This window comes from Arvicanthis niloticus, chromosome 10 (genome assembly GCF_011762505.2).
Source record: "Arvicanthis niloticus isolate mArvNil1 chromosome 10, mArvNil1.pat.X, whole genome shotgun sequence".
Lineage (NCBI taxonomy): Eukaryota > Metazoa > Chordata > Mammalia > Rodentia > Muridae > Arvicanthis > Arvicanthis niloticus.
In genome coordinates, this window is record NC_047667.1 from 38,522,713 (window position 1) to 38,546,079 (window position 23,367).

A 23,367-nucleotide genomic window follows, 5' to 3' on the forward strand; every position below is an offset into this window, starting at 1 on the left:
GCATTATTTGGGTTTTTTAATATGTAATCTTAGCTCCTTATATATTTTGGATATTAGTCCTCTATTGGATATGAAATTGGAAAAATCTTTTCCCATTCTGAAATCTGTTGTTTTGTCCAATTGACAGTGTCCTTGGCCTTACAAAAGCTTTTCAGTTTCATGAAGTCCCATTTATTAATTGTTGATCTTAGTGCCTGTGCAATTGGTGTTCTGTTCAGAAACTTGTCTCCTTTACCAATAAGTTCAAGGCAGTTCCTCACTCTCTCTTCTCTCAGGTTCATTCAGGCATGAATCTAAATTTTAGGCTAAAACAAGGAAGTAGGCTTCAGACATGAAAATGACTTTTGGCTAGGACAGGGAAGTAGGCTCAGATATTTTGGTCATCCTGATAAGCCCTTAGAAACAGTGATCACAGGAGTGTTCACAGAACTTTGTTTATTGCCTTGCTTGTTCTTTGACTGTTAGTGTTTATTGTCTTTCTTGTTCCTTGACTATTTGCATCTATTGTATTGCTTGTTCCTCAACCTAGAACTTACCTTAATACTTGCATGTAATTAAAATGGTATAAAAGCAAAAAGGAGGAGGGGAAATGGGATAAGGGGTTTCTAGGGAGGGGAAATGGGGAAAGGGGATGTCATCTGAAATGTAAGTAAATAAAATATCCAATAAACTTGTTCATGATCTGCAGGTAAAACAGTTAACTAAGCAGAAAGAAGAAAGCTATTATCTTGCAATTCCCTATCTCAGAGATAAGAGCTGTTTTCTATCTTGTTTTTAATTAACCTTAGAGCAACAAATCTATTCCTCTCCCTGAGTGAGTACTTCATCAGACTACTTAAAATGGTGTATTTGTGTTGTGTGCGTGTGCATGTGTGTGTGTGTGTGTGTGTGTGCATGTGAGTGTGCGTGAGTGCATGTGCATTATTCCATTCTATGTATCATATTAACCCTTCCTGAGTCTGCAGGTTTCAGTTGCTTCCACTGTCTTTGTTATTGTAATTATAGTGCCCTCACTGCGATGCCCATTGGATGTTTGCTTTATGTATAGGCTAGGGTTGAGCCTGAGTCTAGTTCCTAGATGGTCCTGTCAACACTTGTAGGATGTTGCGGTAAATCTCTTGCCCATAGGGAGTCCATAGAAGAAAAGACACAAGTCAATAAATATCAAATGAATGCTGCATGCCTAGATTGGGCAGATTTACCATTAAACTACACTATTCCCCGGCTATGAGAGCTCTTAACAACTTGCAGTTTCCTAGATCAAGGTCTTCTTCATCCTCTCTCCTTCCACCAACCGCCAACTCCCCTAACTCTAACGGCTCTCCTCCTCTTATCCTCTTTCCCTGCCTCTGGCTCCTCCCACTCCTCTTCCACTGCCCAATCACTGGCTGTAGCCTTTATTTAACAAATTTGATTGGACAGAAGGTTTATAAGATTCACTCCTCCTTCGCAGCCCCTTCCAGGAGTGGAATTACCATGACAATAAGAGGCTAGGGCTATCCACCACAGTAGGATGCGGAGTGCTAAGCCTCCTGTATTAGAGAAGAGGGGAAGTCTTTGCAGCATTTGAGCAATGCACCATATGGTCCATGTCGCTTGGTAGGAGAAAGCATCCAAAGATTGATGGGGGGTGGGGGGGAGGAAGGTGGAGAAGTCATTGTATAATCCTCATGGAGTAAGCCCCAGGGCAGCTAACTAAAGAGCTTACATAGGGTGAAGGGCTGGCCAGGGGACACTGCTCTACAAGTGTGACTCCCTTCCTTCCCAGCCATCCCAAAATTTGCCCAATGGTTTGTGATCAGATGAAAGTCAGTCCCGAAAGCTGTGAATATATATGCCCAACAGCATTGTGTGTCATTGAGGCCAAATAATGATGTTGAATTATATTAAGGTTTTCATCGAGTCTTTCTTTTTGCATTCACTCCACACTCCTTCTGTGGTTTTGTGAGTTAACACATTATAAGGCTGCACTGTGGCATTGTAACCTAGGTGTCGCACACTGTTTGAATCTGTGCCCCTTTCTGTTCCCTTTTGTGACTCAGCTTTCACTTTCATATTCAGCATCATCATAAAACATCACTTACTTTTTAAAGTTACAGCATTGCACAAATTCAGAATAAACTGTAGCATGACCTTTTCATTGCTCTGGAAGGGAAGCTTTATTTCTGCTCATCTATAACGTCTTCTATGCCATTAGTCAATGCTCCACAATCAGACACATAAGCAGCTGGAAACATTGGGACCATTCCCTGCCTCAGAAGACCTGCCCCAGAAATCTGAAACTATAGCCAAGAAATTAATTCTGGACTTTTTTTTTTCTTTTTTCTAGGACAAGAGTCTCTGATAGCCCAGGCTAGCCTTAAACTTGGCATGCAGCCAAGAATGACCATGAATGGTCCTCTTGTCCCCATCTTTAAGTTCTGGGACTATACATGTGTCTTGAAACTTTTTCTTTCCGTCTCCAGCAAGCTCCTGAGAAGCAGCAAGCACATCCTAGAAGCTGTTAGATCCCTGAGAGTGTGGAAGGACGAGCTGCCACCTTAGGGGGAGGATTCAGAGGGAAGGAAGGCAAGACAGGGAGTGGGCCGGGTGGAAGACTCACAGGAGGACACATTTAACCTGTCCAAATGCAGACACTTTCCTAGCTGCTGCCCCACTCGGTACGCTGCTGTGGGAATGTCCTTTCATCCACTCTCAAGCCAAAATGCTGACAAATCAGAACACCAGAGTTACTGTCACATCTTGCTAAAAAGCCAGGGGTAGGAAGTAGGGACACTTTAGTGAAAGAGTAGTGCAGAGTAGTCACACTGCACCATTGCCAGGCTGTTGTGTTCTGTGGGTTCTCCGTGTATTTCCTTTCGAGGTTGCACCACATCCCTTATATTCAAAGCTGAAACTTCTGATCAAATTGTTGCAAACACTCAGAGATCAAAAGAAGGTTCACAGTGGCTCAACCATGCAGCAGTGACGCAATCCTCATGATCCCGTGTCCCCAGCACAGAGTGGAACATTTGGAAACGGAGGTTTCTTCGAGGAACAGTCACACTCCACCTCTTCCAGTAAGCTTAGTCTGTTCTTTGGACTGGCCCAGAGAGAAGCTGGGAGGGAGAGAACTGACCATCGGAGCGTTTCTCCCTTCGTTGCCCTTCAGGAGAATCCTCCCCAGACTCTGTATCCCACAGGAACGGCTTAGCAATAGCATCCTAGTAATCTGCTCTCCCCATTTTATCAATGAGACTGTTGAAGTGGAAAAAAGGCTTCCAGGGCTGGTAAATTGTTTTAGCTCCTAAAGGAGCCTGCTACCAATGCTACCAAGCCTGCCAGCCTGAGTTCCATCCCTAGAACCAACATGCTGGTAGGAAAGACCAACTCCCCTGACCTCCACATGCGCGCGCGCACACACACACACACACACTCCCACACATACATAAGCATATTCCCACAGACACACCAATGGTAATATAAAATAAAAATTTTACAGACTGCATAAATTAAACAGTACAGGAATTTATTTTTTTTTCCTCTCTCTCTCTCCTCCTCTCGACCCACCCCCAACCCCCATCTCCTCTCCTCTCCTCTCAACTCATCATGCAGCCCAGAGTGGCCTGGAACTCTGTCATCTTCTTCCTCAGCCTCCTGAGTGTTTCAGTTTCACCTCTGCGCTGAGTGGCTTTTCTACTGTGCAGATGTCCACTCAGTGATCTCTTTCGGTGCCAAGGTCTCCTTTACCTTCAACCCCCCTTGACTTTGCAGTCTGCTTCTCTAAAGCTAGCCACATTCTGAATTACTGGTATGAATAACGAAGTTGGAGAGCCATGGGGAACACAGTTCCATTCATAACTCTGTCCTCAGGAAGGACTGAGGGATAAAGCTCTTTGCTTAGTGAGGGATGGCAAATGTGGGCTTTCTTTAAAGAGAACGGGTCTTGGCATGGAAGAGATGGCCAAAAAAGGAGAAAACTGCCCTACTGTAAGTAGCCAAGGGGACTTTAACAAGGAGGGGAAACTTTGAACCTGGCAAGACACAGCCCAAGGTAAGAAAGATGGCCTCCACCATCATCAGATGGTAAACCATGCAGTCAGGTGCCTGGAGACTCTGAGCAGCAGGCCCGGAGTAAGCCTGGCCAGGACTGCCCAGGCTTGAAAGCCCAACCTAGTGACTCATCTGCTGTTTTTTCCAGACCCAGGAAGAGCATATGGTGTTAGTTACTGCAGTAGGCATTGCCTTGGTTTCTTATCTGAAGCAGGCACACAATACGTTTTCCTTTGTTTGTTTTAGTAACACCACCAACAGTAACTACACGGCTTATTGGATACTATCTCAGGTTCTCACTATTTAAGACAGAGAGAAACTGTAGCATAGAAATGTAGATTAATTTACCTATGGTCACACAGTTAAGCAAGAAGAAAAGCTATATTTGAACTGAGAACTTGGACTATGGAGCACTCGGGTCGTCCCTGTTTTGACCTGTCTTTGGGAAGCAGCATGGTTTGGTTAGTGTCCTAGTCGCTGTAACCAGGGATGGGCAAGTTAATCTTCCTGCACTCGGTTGCCTCCTACTCAAAATAAGGCTAACTCATGAGAATTCTAACTAAAGTTACATAAGCCATTGTTCTGTTTCTGTTTCTTTCCTGAATGGCTATGACTAAAGCTACATCAGTCCATGCTAATGAAACTCTCTTGAAAATAAGTCTTGCATCACAAGTTTACATTAATTGGTACTTTTAATTTAAAATTATCCTTGGGGAGGGGACCTAAAAAGATGACCCAGTGTTAAAAGCACGCACTGTGCTGGGCAGTGGTGTCACACGCCTTTAATCCCAGCACTTGGGAGGCAGAGGCAGAGGCAGGCGGATTTCTGAGTTCCAGGCCAGCCTGGTCTACAGAGTGAGTTCCAGGACAGCCAGGGCTACACAGAGAAACCCTGTCTCGAAAAACAAAAACAAAAACAAACAAACAAACAAACAAAAAAAAAAAACAAAAAACCAGGCACTGCTCATCCAGAAGACCCAAGTTTAGTTTCCAGAATCCTCAACAGACAGCTCACAAACACCTGCCACTGCAGCTCCAAGGACTTGAATACCCTCGTCTGGTCTTTGCAGGAACCCACAGGTATGTGGCATACACACACAGACACACAAAAGCAAGTGAAAAAGAATAAGACAGGGGAAGCCATACTTCTGCTTTATTCTTCAGCAAAAGCACAATTCAGGCTCCTCATTTTTACAGACTCTCAAAAAAAAATCACTACTGATTGCTTATTAACATTGTATCTAAGCCGGGCAGAGGCAGGCAGATTTCTGAGTTTGAGGCCAGCCTGGTCTACAGAGTGAGTTCCAGGACAGCCAAGGCTAACAGAAAAACCCTGTCTCGAAGAAAAAAAAAAAAAATTGTATCTTCATTGGCCCCTGTTGCCAAAGTATCTCAATCCCTTCTGTAGACTCCATGGGTAATTTGAAATTCATGTTTAGTTTCTTGCTCAGGCTTATAGCAACAGTTTTCATAAATTGGTCCTTGTTAAAGTTCCCAGAGGCCTCCAGGTGGCCGAATCAAAACCATATTTCTTGGTAATTCTGCAGGGACTCTTCTTGGGCTGGGCTGGGAATGTTCATAGCTGATTGGCAGGAAATAACACTCTACCTCATTCATTACATTCCAAGAGATGTTAGTTCTTTGCCTGGGTTGTGAGTTATGTAACAGCTCCTTTCTATCTCCTGCTTAGGGATTTGAATTAAAGCACACAACTCTGGACAGCCCCGATAACTCAGCTGTTTCCTAAAAAATGGCTTAAGAGTGAACAAAACGTAGAGCTGGGACTCGCTCACCATATTACACAGTAAAGCAAGGAATGATGGGGGAGCAGACAGAGAGGGCCTGTTGGGTCTCCCCTGTGCATTATCCAGATCTTCTCTCTGGAACAGTGGACAAGATGGATATCCTTTCCTCTGGCTGTGACCCTCCATGCTCCAGCCAGGATGCACCTGCAGCTGAGTGTTGCCCATTTGCCTAGAGCAGACCTGAAGCTCGAACCCAGCATTTTAGTTCCGAACCAAATCCCATGCTCTGTACTGTTTATATTTAGCTCAAGTGCACAGTCTCTGAATACTTACAGTGAGTGCCATACAACTGTTTTCTAGCTATCTGGTCAGAAGACTTTCATTTATGGTAATGCAAAAAAAATTACAAGCCCAATCCAGACGACATACAAGTGAGCTCCAATTCACAGGATCTAGGAGGCGCTGATTGTTCTAGATTGGAGTAAACTAATTACCTCTGTTTAAATGTATTTGTGGTTAAAAGCTTCCCTTACTTGAGGATGTTTTGCTAAAACTATGAGAAGACCAGTCAGCCTCGGGAAACCCCTCTTTCTCTAGGTAAAGGACAAAAGGAAAATGGAAGGCATTCCTAGCCTCTGTGATTCTATTCTGCTCACAGATGAATAAACAAGACGAGGGGGTTGGCTCTATAATTGTCCATCAAAATAACTGTATGAAGGGGGATATTAAAGAAAGACTGGAAAGTGTGCTTTCCAGGTGGTTATGTCTCTACTACCCATGGGGTAGTGGCGATCCCCGCCCTGGTCTCAGAAGCTTCTATTTGCAAAGGGCAACAGTTAATGCTGAGACTCATAAGTGATCTTGAGAATAAGTGATAGCTGAATGCTTACCCTTGAGCAGGACATCTAGATCACTCTTCCCAGGGCCCAGGGAACACTACAGCTGACTGAATGGGAAGAATATAAAAGCCAGAGGGTGGGGAAGAGTGATGTAAGACACTGTCTATAGGACGTGGCATGGATATTTCACACATAGCAGCTGTTGCCTGGACGAATCCAGTCTGCCAGTATCCTGCGTTGAATGGGGAAGGGCTCCTGAGACACTACACTTATCCTATGAAGAGCTAGGCTATGGGCAGCTAGTACTTGCTGGGGAATAAGACGCCTCTTTCTTCAGTAGTGTAGCCACTGGTAAGTTGCCCATCCTCCAGTAAATAACAGCCCATCCGAATTCATGCAACAGCCCTAACTAAACTCCATGGGTCGCACACATATACAAAATGGCTGTAGGGACTTGTTGGGAAACAAGGGGGTTGGGAGGGAGTGGAAAGGGTATGAGAGAAGAGTAAGGGGGGCAGCTAAAATAACCAAAATTATATGTGCATGGGAAACTGTTCAAAAATTAGACACTCTTTATTATTTATTTATTTATTTATTTATTTATTTATTTATTTTGGTTTTTTGAGACAGGGTTTCTCTGAGTAGCCTTGGCTGTCCTGGAACTCACTCTGTAGACCAGGCTGGCCTTGAACTCAGAAATCCGCCTGCCTCTGCCTCCCAAGTGCTGGGATTAAAGGTGTGCGCCACCACTGCCCGGCAAAATTAGACATTCTTTAGGATAATTTTTTTTTTAAGAATCTGAAAATGTAAGATAGACCTTTAGGGAAGGGAAACAGGCTAGGGGAAGAAGGTAGAAAGAGGAAGGGGACAGAGGGTAGGAAGCGGGGTGAACAGGATTAAATCACAATGACTGCATCTGTGGAAACATCGTGGTAAAGTCCCATTAATTTGTACAAGTAACATACAGTAATCATTGTAATTTTTAAAAGGTTTGTAAGCCAAGTGGTGGGGGCATATGACTTTAATCGCAGCACTCAGGAGGCAAAAGCAGGCAGATCTCCAAGTTCGAGGCCAGCATGGTGTACAGAGCCAGCACAACCAGAACTACACAGAGAAACACTGTCTCAAAAATAAATAAAATAAAATAAAATTAAATTAAAGTCTATAATGTACTATGGAATAAATATCCAGTTTGAAACAGGAGACTGAAACAATATGGTTTGTTTTTTTTTTTAATAACAGTTGTGAGGCTAGAGAGATGCCTCCATGGTTAAGAGCAAACACTGCTCTTGGAGAAGACCCAAGTTCAGTGTCCTAGCACCTAAGTCTGCCGGTTCATAACTACCTGTACCACCGCCTCCAGGGATCCTTCTTCTGGGTCCTTCTGGACTCTGAAGGCACCTGAACACATGTAAGCATACACACAGACAGACACACACATAAATAAAAATTTTAAAAATACTTTTAAAAAAGAGCAAAAGTAATAGTAGTCATAAGCAGTGTATAACGGTTCACACTTATAATGGCGGCATTTGGTAGAAGGAGGAAGAGAATTTCAAACCCAAGGTCAGCCTATACTACATAGCAAGAAATGTTAATAATTTGATAATATAGTGATCTAGAAGAAGCGATAATAATTCAAAATGTTGAATTACGTTAAGTAAGCCCCTCCAGTAGGTCCACCAGTGAATCCATAAACCTGTCAGTGGATCAGATCCTCACGGTTGTCCTGTCGTGTAAGAATAATATTAGACCAATAGAAAAACCGCTGCAGCGAGCTCCAGTGGCTTATCAGTATAACATGGCTTTTTACGGTGAAGACAGGGTTTGAACCCAGGTCCTGGCTAGCGCTTGAGGCCAGCTGCTTAGCATCTGTCTGCTGACTTCTGGAAACTGTAACAACTTTAGTAAAGTCTAGTCTGGACATGTGGTTTCAATGAAACAGACTTTTCTGAGATCTTAAGACAAACATTTGTTAAATTAAAAACATCAAGGAAGCTGAAATCTAACAAACTCCTCACAGCAGTGGAGAGGCTTTTGCTGACTCTTACCTTAAAGCCCTGGTTCTAAGTATTTGGTGTTCAGGTCTCTCATGCTGGTTCCTTTTGAAGCTACTCATTCACAGGCCTCCTTGTTTAAATGAAGTTGAATTCCTTAAAACTCCTCGAATTCACTCGTCCTTGCTCCATCCTGGAAGTTGCCTTTCTCATGGCAATTGCCACATGGAGGGATCAATATGGCCAAATATTCTTTACAGCTCCTACTTTAAGTAGGTGGCGTCTATTGGACCTCCTTGGAACTGGGGTGACTTTGTCAGTTGCTTTTGGTCATGGGATCTAGCAGAAGCAGCATCACGTGACTCCCAACCCCCTCACCCCACCCTCAACCATTCCCCACCTCCACCCTAGAAGCCCTGCAGCTTCTGCTTTTACTCTCTATGGAGAGAACCTCACCCAGCTGCAGCAGGAGCAAAGCCATCTGGGACCCAGCAGCCAGCAACCGCAAACAGCTGCAGACCAGAGATGAGCCCAAACCATCCTTCTGAGCTCTGACTGAACTGCCAAACCAAAGAACAGTGACCAATAGATGGCTATACTTTTCAGCCAGTTAAGTTTAAAGGAGGTTTGGGACATAGTACAGCACTAACACATGCTGGTCCATCCTTCCTTCCCCGAGTGCCCACTACACACTTGTTAACTGGGATTCAAAAATCACTCCGCAGGAAGCTTTCCCAGATGGAAAAACTCAGCCTCCTACACAGTTAGCCTCCCTCAAAGTACAGAAGGTGGGCCCTGTCTAACGTGGTTCTGAGGGCATGGAGACCCTTGCCCCTCCTCCCCCCTTCTCCCTTTTCTTTCTTTCTTTCTCTCTCTCTCTCTCTCTCTCTCTCTCTCTCTTTCTTTCTTTCTTTCTCTCTCTCTTCCTTCTCTCTCTCTCCCTTCTCTCTCTCTTTCTCTCTCTCTCTTTCTCTCTCTCTCTCTCACACACACACACACAATCTTCCCCCACCTTAAGTAGATGCCCAGAACTTTTCAAAGCTCAATTACTTACCAAAGAACATAAATGTGTATATCATTTAGGTTTCTGTTATTGTAAATACCATTACCAAAGGCAACTGGGGAGGAAAGGATTTATTTCAGGGTACAGTTTACAGTCCATCTTGAAGGGAAGTCTCGGCAGGAACCTGAAGGCAGGAACTGAGGCAGAAGCCATGGAGGAGTGCAGCCCGCTCCTCAAATCTTGCTTTCTTAACCTGCTTTCTTATACAATCCTGGACCACCTGCCAAGGGGTGGCACTGAGTTGAGCCTAAGGCCCATCCACACCAATCACCAATCAAGAAAACGCCCCCACAAGCTTACCTACAGGCCATTATAGCAGAGGCATTTTCTCAGCTGAAGTTCCCTTCTCCCAGAAAGCCCCAGCTTATACCACAATAACAAAAAATTAACCAGCACAATGCCCATTAAAATTGTGAGAGTCACTCACAGAGAGAACAGATTTGTGCTTTTGATTCTGGTTTCATTTTATATACAGAAACAGAGTGTGACTCTAATCCAAGGTCACTTCCCAAAGTGGTGTGTGTGCAGGGTGGGCGGGTGGGGTGGGGGTTGCTGAGGGACTGAGTCAACTCGCACATATGGCTTTATGGGGATACGTGAAATAATTACATATTCGACTGCAATACTTAAGTCTCTTTAAGACTCTCTTGTTGAATTTAGCTCTAGGCTGGCAGCTATCAAGTTTCAATGAGCCTGTCCCTGCCCTGCCCCAGCACTGGTTTCTAGACTCCATCATTAAGACTTCATCCTGTATGTGTGTTCTAGAGATCTGAACTCAGACAGATCCTCACCTCACCTTACCCACCAAATGCTGTTACAGGCAGGGTGATCTCTTCAGTGTGTGTGTGTGTGTGTGTGTGTGTGTGTGTGTGTGTGTGTGTTTAACCAAAAAGTTGTTAGAATTTTTATCCCAAGGCAAAAATACCCATTCACTGCCAACAGTCTGTGTTTTGCTCCTCTCACCCAAGTGCACTCCCATGATCAACACTGAGCAGCCACTTTAATGCTGCTTTCAAGAACGTTGGTTGACAGTGACTTCCACAGCTTACAGTGTAGGCGGGGACTTTCCCCCTACTTTGGTAAATTTATTCTCTCTCTCTCTCTTTTTTTTAAACCTGACAGCAATAATTATGTTTCCTTCATTAGAAATGGGGGGAGTGGTCATTAGATATGTGTTTATTCACATTGCAAGTGCGTGTATGTGGGGGGCAGAGGTCCATGTCAGAGGTCTTCCTCCATAGCTGTCCATCCTTTTATTCTCAAGATGGGATCTCTCATTGAGTCTGGAGCTTACTAATTGGTTAGACTGACTAGCTGGTGAGCTCTGAAATCCACCTATGTCTGTAAGCACACTCGCGCATGCGCGCGCGCATGCGCGCGCGCGCGCACACACACACACACACACACACCAGCCTTCTTTTACTTGAGTGCTGGGGGATGTCATGCATATACAACATATAGTTTATCAACTGAGTCATCTCCTCAGCCTCCAGTTTGCGGTTTCTTGGTGTCAATTTAGGCTCAGGTCCCTCTCCTATATATATATATAAACACTTCACATTTTAAAGAGCCACAGAATTCCATAATGCAAGTCATTGTGGAATGACTCAAAGAGACAGTGACACCTTCTTTCTTCTCTAGGATGGTGAATAACCAGAGACTAGATAGGCCAGGAACTTAGAGGAAAACTAAGTATTACTCTCTGCTAAGTGAACATGCTTCCTAAGGACATTCTACTGTACTCATAGAACAGTGCTTTGCTCAGCCATCATCAAAGGAGCTTCCTCCTCAGCAGATAGGAACAGATACAGAGTCTCCTTCCCCCCACCCCCCCCCAAAAAAAAATACAGAGACGAACAATGTCTCTGCTAGGCATTATGCAGAGTGAGAGAGCTTGGAACACTCAGCTCCAAAGCAGAGCCCTTCATCTAATCCCTTTTCTTGGCACTCCAGGAACTCTGCAGAAGAGGAGACAGAAAGAATGCAAGAGCCAGAGGGGATGGATGACACCACAGAACCAAGGCCTACTAGGCCCAACGGGGCTAGTGCAGAAACAAACTTACAGAGACCATGGCAGCAGCATCCACAGGGCACACCCAGGTTTGTACCAGGTGGAGTCCTGTTGCTAAAAGGAGAAACAGACACGCTCCAAGCCCTAACCCAGAAGCCATCTCTAATTAATAGCGATTTGCAAATGAAAAAATTGTTTTCTCCAAGGAAATCTCACTGAGGAAACAAACCACTCTTAAGGGTAGGCTGCAGGTAGGCACCTTTAGGGTTTTGGGTTTTTTTGTTTTGTTTTGTTTTGTTTTGTTTTTTAAATTCATAATGTTAAGGCATTTATTTATTTATTTATTTATTTATTTATTTATTTTTGTTGTTGGGGCTTTTAGTGTGTGTGTTTTGTGTATGTATGTGTCTGTGTTTCTTTGTGTATTTCTCTCTGTGTGTATATATGTGTATGTGTGTGTCTTTGTATGTATGCATGCCTTTGTGCGTGTGTGTGTGTGTGTGTGTGTGTGTGTGTGTGTGTGGATGTCTTTGTGTCTGTGTGTGTGCATTTATATGCATTTCTTGGGCTTTTCCTTTGGCTCTTTTTCATGCTTGATTGTTTTGCCAATATTCTGATTTGTTTGCTTTTTTTAACTTGCTGTATTTTATTTTACTTTACTATTTGTTCCTTAGAGCCCTGCTTGTTTGTGGTTTTCCCTTAAGGAGAGAGAGAAAGTGAGTGGATCCAGATGGAAGGGGGTTTGTGGAGAAACTGAGAGTAGGGGGAGGGAGGGAAGACAATAATCAAAATATATTGTATAAAAAAAACCATTTTCAATAAAAGGGGAAAAAGAGAATCTTTTTGTGGAGAAAATGAAATGTCCTTATCTGGTTTATATGGTGTTACTTACCCTGTTGAAACTGATCTGCAGTCACTATTTCATACCATGGCATGAGCATTTCTTTAATTAGAAATTGTCATTCACTGGACCCCTCCCCCTCCCCCGTAGCTATGTGTTTAGATTGTCCAAGAAAACAGAGGTATCTCAAGCAAATATCAGCTCCTTGCATCTTAATATGAATGGATTTAGACTTTTTTCCCAAGTAAAATATAACAAAAGTGAATAAGGAAAAGGCCTTACTCAAAATAAATTTTTAAAAAAGTGAACAATGAACTTAAAATATGCCGAGGTTTTTAATAATCGTATAGAATACAGAGTCACGTGACAAATGGAGAAGGTTAGCACAGGAGGGAGCGCACAGAGGTTTTACAAACAGTCCATGGCCAGAGATCTGGGTATTTCTTGATGGCTTGTCAGTTTGCTAACTTTTAATTTTTCGGATATTAAGGGTGATTCTGAAAACATTTGCAACGTGGAGACAAAGTTCCTGTCTTCTTCTCCATCTGGAACAGAGCAGTTCTGCTGAGTGGAAACCAGTCTAGCCACACCTTGGTTAAGCAACTGCCAAAGGTTTCCTGGACACAGCAGTTTGCCCCCGAGCAGGTTTAGGTGAGGGGGAGACATGGAGCACCTAGACCTGCAAGGGTTTGGCAAGTGTGAGCACGAAAGGCCAGAAGAAGCCTGGCATCGTCTCGGTCTCACCCGGACCAGCCCTGCCACTCCCAGATCCGTCAAAGGCTCGCTGTGCATTTCCATGCCCACACGAGACACAGCATACCCAATGCCTCTCTCTCACCCTGGCTCACCTCTCACTCCAGTAAGTTCCTGAAGCCACCCACGGTTGGAGAACTACAGAACAGCACAGAGAGTAGATTGCCAACAAGTCACAAAATAAATAGATAGATAATAGATAGATAGATAGATAGATAGATAGATAGATAGATAGATACCCCCAAATTAAGACACAAACAAAAACAGCCTTGAAGTCACTGCCCAAGAGAAATCTTAAAAGCGTGAAACCTTGACTACAGTCCTAACTCTGGAGTGCCTTTGACCTTGCTACTGTGTGCACATTGCATTGGAAACAAGAAATGCACTTCCAGGACTGAGGACATCACTGAGTGGTTAGCATTTCTTTGTCATGTATAAAGCCCTGGGCTCAGTTCCCAGCACCATAAAAAGACAGAAGGAAGAAAAGAAGAGAGAGAATGCAAATGGATGGAAAGAACCAACCAGGTCGCACCAAGGGATGGGAGATATTTGAAAGCCAGCAAAAGGAGGAATGGGGTAGATCGCTGAATTGACTGTGTGGGTGACACCAACTAGAGTCCTCTGTTCATTCTTCTAGTGACATTTATTGTTCAACCGTCTTCTTGTGCAGGTTTTACGTACTTGTTAAGGGTGGTTCTACTTTTAAGCACTACATCCTTCCCACAGGACTTGTCAGAGCGCACCTGAGATCACCAAAGGGACTTTTGAGATGGTCAGAGGAAAGACTCTGCCCAAGGCTTACAACCTCATCTTACCACACATAAATCTGCAGTGTGCAAAACACAACTCCTCGAGTGAGGTCTTCATTAAAGCAGCCAAGACATTGGAACCAGTAAACTCACCAGCAGAAAGGGACATTCTATAGGCTTTTAAAACAGCTGAACAGGAAGAACCAGAGAGAGGTTCAGGGCTTGATGCTGCCCCAGGCATTTGGCATTAAGCTGTGCACATTAGAGGTAATCACAGAGACCTTCAGGAAGTATGCAGAAACAATAGAACTGGAAACCAGGTCACCCAACGATTTCTTTGCTAAAGGGAAGAAGAAATGGGTGTAACTGAGCTCGGGCAGGAGGTTAGACTGCATGCCAACCAAGCATGAGTTTAGAGAGAGAGAATACTTCAGAGGAGTCAGACTAAAACTATGATTGAAAGTTTCCCAGATTTTCCATCTGCATTTAGAAGAGTGTATTTGCTTATTGTTTTTTGTTTTCATTCGCACTATTTTTACATATGGGGGCACTTGCCCCAGTGTTGGACTGGAAGTTAGGGGCTAACTTTTCTGAGCTGATTCACTTCTTCCACCTTGGTTTGCTTGGTTGTGTTGAAAACAGGATCTCTCTCGTTTCTGCACTGCTTTGTTCTGCAGGCTATCTGGCCCTTGAGCTTCTGGAAGATTCTTCTATTTCTGCCTCCCATCTCACCAAGGTATCACAGATGGAGACCATCATGTGTGTCTTTTTATGCAGATTCTGGGCATTGGACTCGGATCGGCAGGCTTCCGTACTAAGCAAGCCCCCTCGTCCACTGAGCCGCCATCAGGTCCCTGTTTGTGTATCTCAGGACCAACTTCTCTTGGCTATGTCTCCCACAGTAGCCAAGAGCTCTCCACTCCTTTCACTTTTCTCTCCAACTCAGTATTTGTTCCTGTAAAAGCTACCTTGATCCTACTGTCCTCAAGGCATCCATCCACAATGTGGGAAAGACCACCACAGCCTGAGCATTTCAAGAATACAAATTGCACAGACAGAGAAAGATGCCAAGGCGACCTCCATTCACAACTCTCTCACTTTCTGTTCCTCTGTCAATCACTCATCTTCTTTTTTTTTTTTTTTTTTTTTTTTTTTTTTTTTTTTTTTTTTTTTTTTTTTTCTGAGACAGGGTTTCTCTGTGTAGCCCTGGCTGTCCTGGAACTCACTCTGTAGACCAGGCTAGCCTCGAACTCAGAAATCCGCCTGCCTCTGCCTCCCAAGTGCTGGGATTAAAGGCATGTGCCACCGCCGCCTGGCTTCTTTCTTTCTTTTTCAGACAGTTTATTTTTTTTCTTTTCCTGTGTAGCCCTGCCTGTCCTGGAACTCCCTGTGTAAGCCAGGCTGGCCTTGAACTCACAGAGATCCACCTGCCTCTGCCCCCTGGGTTCTGGGATTAAAGGCATATGCCACGCTTTCCAAAGCCTTTAATCTCATCTTTTAGTTTTTATTTATGCCTTTGGCTTGCAAAATTCTGCTTAACATTAAAAATAAAAAGAGTGATGTCAGGCAGTGGTGGTGCACACCTTTAATCCCAGAACCCAGGAGGCAGAGGCAGGCAGATTTCTGAGTTCGAGGCCAGTCTGGTCTACAGAGTGAGTTCCAGGACAGCCAGGGCTACACTGAGAAACCCTGTCTTGAAAAACCAAAAATAAATAAATTAATTAATTAAATAAATAAATAAAAAAAGAAAGAAAGAAAAGGAAAAAAAGACAAATAAATAAAGCAGTAGAAAGCAAGTAAAGGGAGGAGAAATATTAAAAGATAACAGCAAGGAAATCTTAGAAATGTATTTAAAAAACAATTCAGTAACATTGGATCCCTTCTCATTAAATAAATGCCCATCTTTTCTGTATGTATCTTTTCTGGCTTTTACTAATTGCTATAGAGAGCCAGAAAGTGAAAACTTGTTTGTGCTACTGGTCAGTGGAAATAGGCTGACTGAATGTTCTGCTTCCTCATGAGCCTAGGGGCATGACACCAGTGCCCACCAGTGATGTCCACAGAGGGGTCCACTACTCACTTATACATGGACTTAAACTTGGGCCTTAGGTGTTTGTCTTAAAGAAACTCAGCAAAGTGACTTTTTTTTTTTAACGTGTGACTTGAAGATACACAGTACTGGAATAAAGATGAAAGCCCCTTGATCTTATGACGAATGTCATAGCTGTCCCCCAAATGTCTGTAGCTGCTCCCTCATATCCCACCACCTCAGAGCCATTCCTGCCCAGGGCTTGTTATAGAAAGGGAATGTTTACTGTTCCAAAGGAGTACTGGATTATGACTCTAGGAGTAACAAATAAATCACTTACTATTATTTTTATTATTACTAAATGCTAGGCAAATTAACAATTCAGTTGTATTAAATAGGTTCACACATCTTAGAAAATTACCATTACGCTCTACAGGTATGTTTGGTTCTGGTAGCCAATCTCTCTGGCCCGGGATGGCTGAGGCAACATCTGGGCATTGGGGGGAGGGGGGATTATAATATTTATGATATTGTTGTAAAAAATACAGGAGTTGTGGTGGTGGAGTATATGTTTGGTTGGCTGGTTGCCTGTTTGGTTTTGGGGGTTTTTCAAGACAGGTTTTCTCTATGTAGCCCTGGTTGTCCTGGAACTCAATCTGTAGCTCTGATCAGCCTGGAACTCACAGAGACCCATCTGTCTCTGCCTCTTGAATGCTGGGATTAAATGTACACCATCATACCCAGCTAACATCTGTTATTTCTTAAAGGTGTTAATACTTTTTAAACAGCAGTAGGGAGTTTATATATATATATATATATATATATATATATATATATATATAGAGAGAGAGAGAGAGAGAGAGAGAGAGAACAACCCTTTAAAGTATATATATATACTTTAAAGGGTTGTTTTGGGGGGTGTTTGTTTGCTTGTTTGTTTTTGTTTGGGTTTTGGGTTTTTTTTGTTTTGTTTTGTTTTTTTGCAAATGAGCATGTAAGTACTTTTGAAATGGTTTAAGTGTCCTGGAGGATTTGGTCTCTTGGAATTCCTACAGAGTCTCCCTCCTGGAAGGTTGAAGCCAGACTGCAAGGGCAGAGATGTGTTTCCCAGCTCCCCATGGCTGCAGGCAGCCTGGTTACCCAGATCTTTGTTTTCCCACCTTGCACTCCTCCTGTGGCCGCCTCAGTAATCTGCCAAATGGCTTCTCTTGAACTCCTGCTCCTTCAAGGATGACCTGACACCTCCTGGAACACAAGGTGAGGCTACCTCCAACCCACAGCTTCCTCTTCCAACTTCTACCACAGCCAGCCCATTCCCAGGGCCCCAGAGCACCCTACTCCTTGTGCATCCTGAGGAATCCCAGGCCTCCCCTTTGTGATCACAGCACAAGGTCTAATTCTATATGAGCTTCCTGAACTAGTGGGGACTGGATCCATGCCCAGCATGTATTGTTTTATTTTCAAATTCTTTATGGAGATCCTCTTCAGAACTGTGACTGTGACACAAGGACAAATGAGCAAATTGATTTCAAAAGGTACCTGTGACTTGTGGATTTAATCAGTTAAGTGTGTTTTCTGCTCAAATAAAGCCATGCATATTAGATCGTTTGGGGCTTTGTGGGTGAGATGTATTAAAATAATTGTAATGTTTCCTCCAAATACAGTCGAGAAGGAGAGTACGGCTCCAAAAGTGGATCAACCAGAAGACAAGCATTTTGCCCAGTTCCTGCTTTGCCTCTTTAACTCCTGATTCACATCTGCAGGAGCCACCCTGAAGCTGTGCCAGGGGCGCACAGCAGTACACACGCCTGCAATTCCAGCAGGAAGGGGCTGAGGCCCAAGCAGAACAAACCTGAGGCCACATAGCAAGTTGTGATCTTGCCTCTACTGCATAGAGAATGTCTAAACATAAAACGAGGCCACAGTGGTTCTCACAACTAATAGGAGATAAGGAAGGTCAGTGTGAATCTGTTGCAATGTATGTTGCTCCATAGAATACATTGTTTCCTTGTTTGTTTTATCCAGTTTCCCTTTATGGGCTTCCTTTTTTTTTTTTTTAAACATCATTCCTCAGCATGGAGTCAAAAAGAACAATTATAAAGTGCGCCCGTTGACAAGTCCCTCCTCTGATCCTCAGGACCCTGCTTGCTTCTCTTCAAGCGTCGTTTATTAAATGCACCTCGGCAAAAGTGCCTGCATATATTTCTCACAACACCACACCCTTTAAAATGACGGCTTCCCAGAGCCAGTGGCTCAACCCCTAGGCTGTTCTGCTTAAGACTACAAGAGCCCTTCTATTAAAAGACAGACTTTGGCTGGGGTCCTTTTGCCAGTTCTGCGCCCGTAAAGCATGGCTTACCTGCCTGAGCCATCCGCATAGACTGGGAAAGAAACAAGATTTTTTTTTTAAATAAACTATTGTGTTCTTCTTTTATTTCAAAGATACACACCACTGTCACTTGCTGTGCACCAGAGTGAGCAGAAACAGGGGTGACTTTGTCTGTGGTCACCATACCTGAAGAACTCCTGTTAGCAAACATTCTCGAATGCTTTTCTAGTGCCTCCCTACTCTGGTAATTACAGATTTGCTTCACACAGAAAGAACTCTAGCTGGTAAAAATTTAAAGTTATTTGTTCCTCAAACAAACAAACAAATAGAGTAGAGTTTTGAAGTGGGTTGTGAGCACCTTCGAGCTGGGCGTGGTTGCTGTGTGGCTGTTATCTTAGCTTTCAGGAGCTGGGGATTGGAGGATCAGGAGGTAAAGGTTGTCTTCAGCTACATAGCAAGTGTTGAGCCAGACTGGGCTATATGAGATCCTGTTTCCACAATAACAATAAATAAAATTTCAGGAAAATTTAAATAACAATATTAATTCCATAAGTTTAATAACTATCAAAATATAATAAAACAATGATACAAATAAGGACCCAAAGAGTGAGAATTCTAATAAACCGTCTGCCAGGACGTGCTGGCCTCTTGCTTTTCCACTGAGTCCTGGTCTCACATATTCTTGGCTCTTTACCCTCGTCACAACCACTCCTGTTTTACCATGGGAAAGTTTTACCATTTTACTTTTTCTTAAACAGCTAAAGCTGTTAAATTGAGGCATAATTTACACATTAATGTGTCTTAAAATTCAGTGGATTTTTTTTCAAGGATATTTACAGAATCATTCACACTACCACCCAGGTTTAGAATATTTCCCGAGGTTCATGTTTCTTAGGTTTAACAAGAAGTTTAGCCTTTGGATAATTTCTCTCTCTCTCTCTCTCTCTCTCTCTCTCTCTGTCTCTCTCTCACTCTCTCTCTCTCCCTGCCCCCTCTTCCTCCCCCTCCCTTTCTCTCTTCCTCTTTCTCTTACTCTCTCTCCCTCCCTCTTTTTCTTTCTCTCTCCCTCCCTCTTTCTCTTTCTCTCTCCCTCCCTCTCTCTCTTTCTCTCTCTCCCTCTCTCTCTCTCCCTGCCCCCTCTTCCTCCCCCTCCCTTTCTCTCTTCCTCTTTCTCTTACTCTCTCTCCCTCCCTCTTTTTCTTTCTCTCTCCCTCCCTCTTTCTCTTTCTCTCTCCCTCCCTCTCTCTCTTTCTCTCTCTCCTTCTTTCTCTCTCCCTCCCTCTCTCTCCCTTTCTCTCTCTCCCTCCCTCTCTCTCCCTCTCTCTCTCTCTCTCTCTCTTTCTCTCTCTCTCTCTCTCTTCCTTTCTCTCCCTCCCTCCCTCCCTCTCTCTCAATGAGCTCACCATGTCTCCACATTTTAAATACCAGGTATATACCAGTGACTCCCAAATCCCTGACTCCACCTTGGGCCTCTCCCTAGATTCCAGACTCATTCTTTGTCTAATAGATACCTCAAACCTGGCATGCCTCGAACCAAGTTTTTATCTTTACCTAAACCTGTTCCTCCAACAGTCTTTCCCAAACCAATTAATAAGAGTTACCTATGGCAGTCGCTTGTGCCAACACCCTAGTGTCATCCTTGACTCTCTTTCATCCCAGAAACCACCCCATTAGAAACCCTGCTGACTACACCCAGAATTCGGCCACTTCTCACGCCCACGCTGATGCTCCTGGGTCCATCCATTCTGGATGGATATATTTTAGAGGTGGATCCACTTCTCATACCCTTGCTTCCACTACTGAACAGTATCATTGCAAGTCCCCTGATCCTACACTTATTCCAGATAGCTACAGTGAAAGGAGCCAACATGATTCCTTGTACAGAGTCAGATCACATTACAGCTCTAAGCAGGACTTTGGAATGACTTCTCATCTCACACAGAGCAAACGCCAACATCCTCCAATCACGAACCCTCAGTTCCTGGTCTTTTCCCATGACCTCTGTGCTTCAGTCTCATTGGTCTCCTTGCTATTCCTCAAACATGTCTGCTTTAGCATCTTGCCATGAACACTTTCTTCTGCCTGGAAGACTTTTCCTCCAGTAAACTGTTCAACTGATCTCTATCTCCTACACGCCTTTGTTCAGGTCTTTGTTCTCATTGGAGCCTACCCTCATCAAGCTAGTGTGTGTGTGTGTGTGTGTGTGTGTGTGTGTGTGTGTGTGTGTGTGTCTGTCTGTCTGTCTGTCTGTCTGTCTGTCTGTCTGTGTCTGTGTGTCTGTGTGCCACTTATGTCCCATAAAGGCCAAGAAAGGGCATCAGATTCCCTGAAACTAGTTATAGATAGTCGTGAGTCACCTTTGGGTACTGGAATCAAACCCAAATCGCCTACAAGAACAAATATTCTTAACAGCTAAGCTGTCTCTCCAGCCCAGAACCTTCTAAGAAAATAAATTTGTGGCATCCTGGTATGAGATTTCTATAAACAAGACAAAATATGTACAAGCCAGAAAGAAAAATACTGACATAGTTGCTATAGTTATATTTAAAAGCATGTGCATAACAGAAGGCCCAATAAACAAAATTAAATGATGTGCCACAATCTAAAAGCTGAGACACATAACCAAAGAAGGACTGATTTCCAGTATTTATGTTTTCTTCAGATAACCATAAATTGGAAAAGAAAAGATAGCCAGTAATGTAAACATTGACGATATCACTCACAGAAGAGGATATTTTTCTGAACCTAGGAAACACACTCAATTTACAACATGAATACATAACTACAGTTATGGAGCCTATGTCTGGAGGCACAGCTCAATGGCAAATGTTTCCATAGTAGCTTTCATGTATTCACACAACACTGTGTATATGTTCATTGTTGATTTGTTGGCAATCCCTGCCCCCCACCCCTCACCCCTTCACCCCCCTGCAAAGGTAAAAATTTAAATTTCTATCAACACAAGATTATATAGATAAGTTGTAAACCTATATGAGAAGACTTTCCTAAAACCGTAAATGGCAAATGTATAATTGTGAGCTGGTTTGGTTTTGTGGGGTTTTATTAGGCTTTATTTGTTTTTTGGCTTTTGAGACAAGGTTTCCTACAGCCCAGGGTGGCCTCAAACTCCCTATATATCCAAGGATACCCTTGAACTTCTGATCCTCCTGCTACCAAGTGCTAGGCTGACAAAAATCCATCACACCCGCTTTCATGCAGTGCTGGGGAACAAGGGGCTCTGTGCACTCTAGGCAAGCAAGCATTCTACCAACTGACCTACATCCTCAGCCCCCATATTTGAAGAACTCAATGTTCAAGAGCATATAATAAATAATATTTTAGCATGTAATTATGTTCATTTTAGTATAAGATTATTTATAAACATGCATCCATTTACTAAAAATATAAAACACAGACATGGGAAAGACTCCATGTTTTATAGTAGATTACAAAATGATAACGATTTTCCACCCTCCGACAAATCAACAGCCTCTCAACATAACTTTACCACGTCTACCAGTCTATTTTCCCACCCATTGAATGGACTGTTTCTGGGTTTTTTTTTTTTTTTTTTTTTTTTTTTCCCCATTAACAGTGTGTAGAAGGAGATATATTTTTCCCAGGAGCCCTGCACACTTCTGTTCCACTCTCCCTCTCAGCCTCCTCCAGCTGCCATATGAATAAGTCTCAGTTAGTCCGCCAATGAGCAATACACAGCCCAGACAGCCTCACTGCCCCAGCCTACAATCAACTAACTGACAGGCATATGATTAAGGCTGCACCAAAACAAAGCAACAAGCAGACACCCTGCCTGTTGACCATAGTCGATAGGCAAGCCTGGTAAGGAAAGCCTAGTTCTTTTATTGGTGGAAGAACCCTCTGACCTGTGGACTCCAGAGCAGTAATAAGTGGTGGTTGTTTTTCAGTGACTCAGTTCGGGAAGTGGTGATGGTTCTCATGTAGCAGGAGGTTACTAAGGCTTATACCATTCTCAGAACTTTGATATCTAAGGAAATAGTATCAAAGGGCAAGATCCTTTCACCATTAAAACAAATTGTTTTTCAGTGCTAGAAATAGAAGTCGGAGTCTTACTCATGCTAGGTGTCTAGTTATGGTTACCGTTGCTGTGATGAAATGCAAAGACCAAAAGTAACCTGGGGAGGAAAGGGCTAATTTTCCTCACAGTTCCATGTAACAGTTCATCATCAAAAGCAGTGGGAGTAGGAATTCACTCAGGGCTGGAACCTGGAGGCAGGAGCTGACGCAGAGGCCATGAAAAGGTGCTGTTTAATGGCTTGTTCCTCATGGCTTGCTCAACTTGCTTTTAAATAGAACCCATGACCACCAGCCCAGGGATGGCTCCACTCATAATGGGCTGGGCCCTCCCCCATCAATCCCTAATTCTCTTAAGATGCCTTACAACCTTGCCTGCAGCCCAGTCTTAGGAAGGCGTTTTGTCAATTGAGGTTCTCTCCTCTCAGACAACTTTAGCTTGTGTCAAGTTGTCATAAAATTATCCAGCACACTAGGTAAGTTGTTTACTCTTATGCTGTATTTTAGCTCTAATAGGTACTTTTGTAACTTTTTTTTTAATGTCTCAAATGCTTGTTAAATCTGTATAATAGGGACGGAAGAGATGGCTCAGCAGTTAAAAGCAAATATTGCTCTTTCAGAGAATCAGAATTCAGTTCCCAGCATCCACATCGGGCAGCTCACAACAGCCTAAAAGTTCAGTTCCAGGAGAATGTGAAGCATCTGGTCTCCAAGGGCACCTGTGTTCACCTGGCGTACCCACCCACAGACACACAGACACATCCTCAAAATTAAACTAGATCTTATGTTAAAATCTTCATAGTAGTAACTTGGCAGTCTGTGCTGTTGTTGCTTTATTATGGTGGACACTTGCGATGACACCTCAGCAGGTGTAACAAAGCAGGTGGCCAATGTTTCCACTTTTTTTTTTTTTAACCATGTTTGTC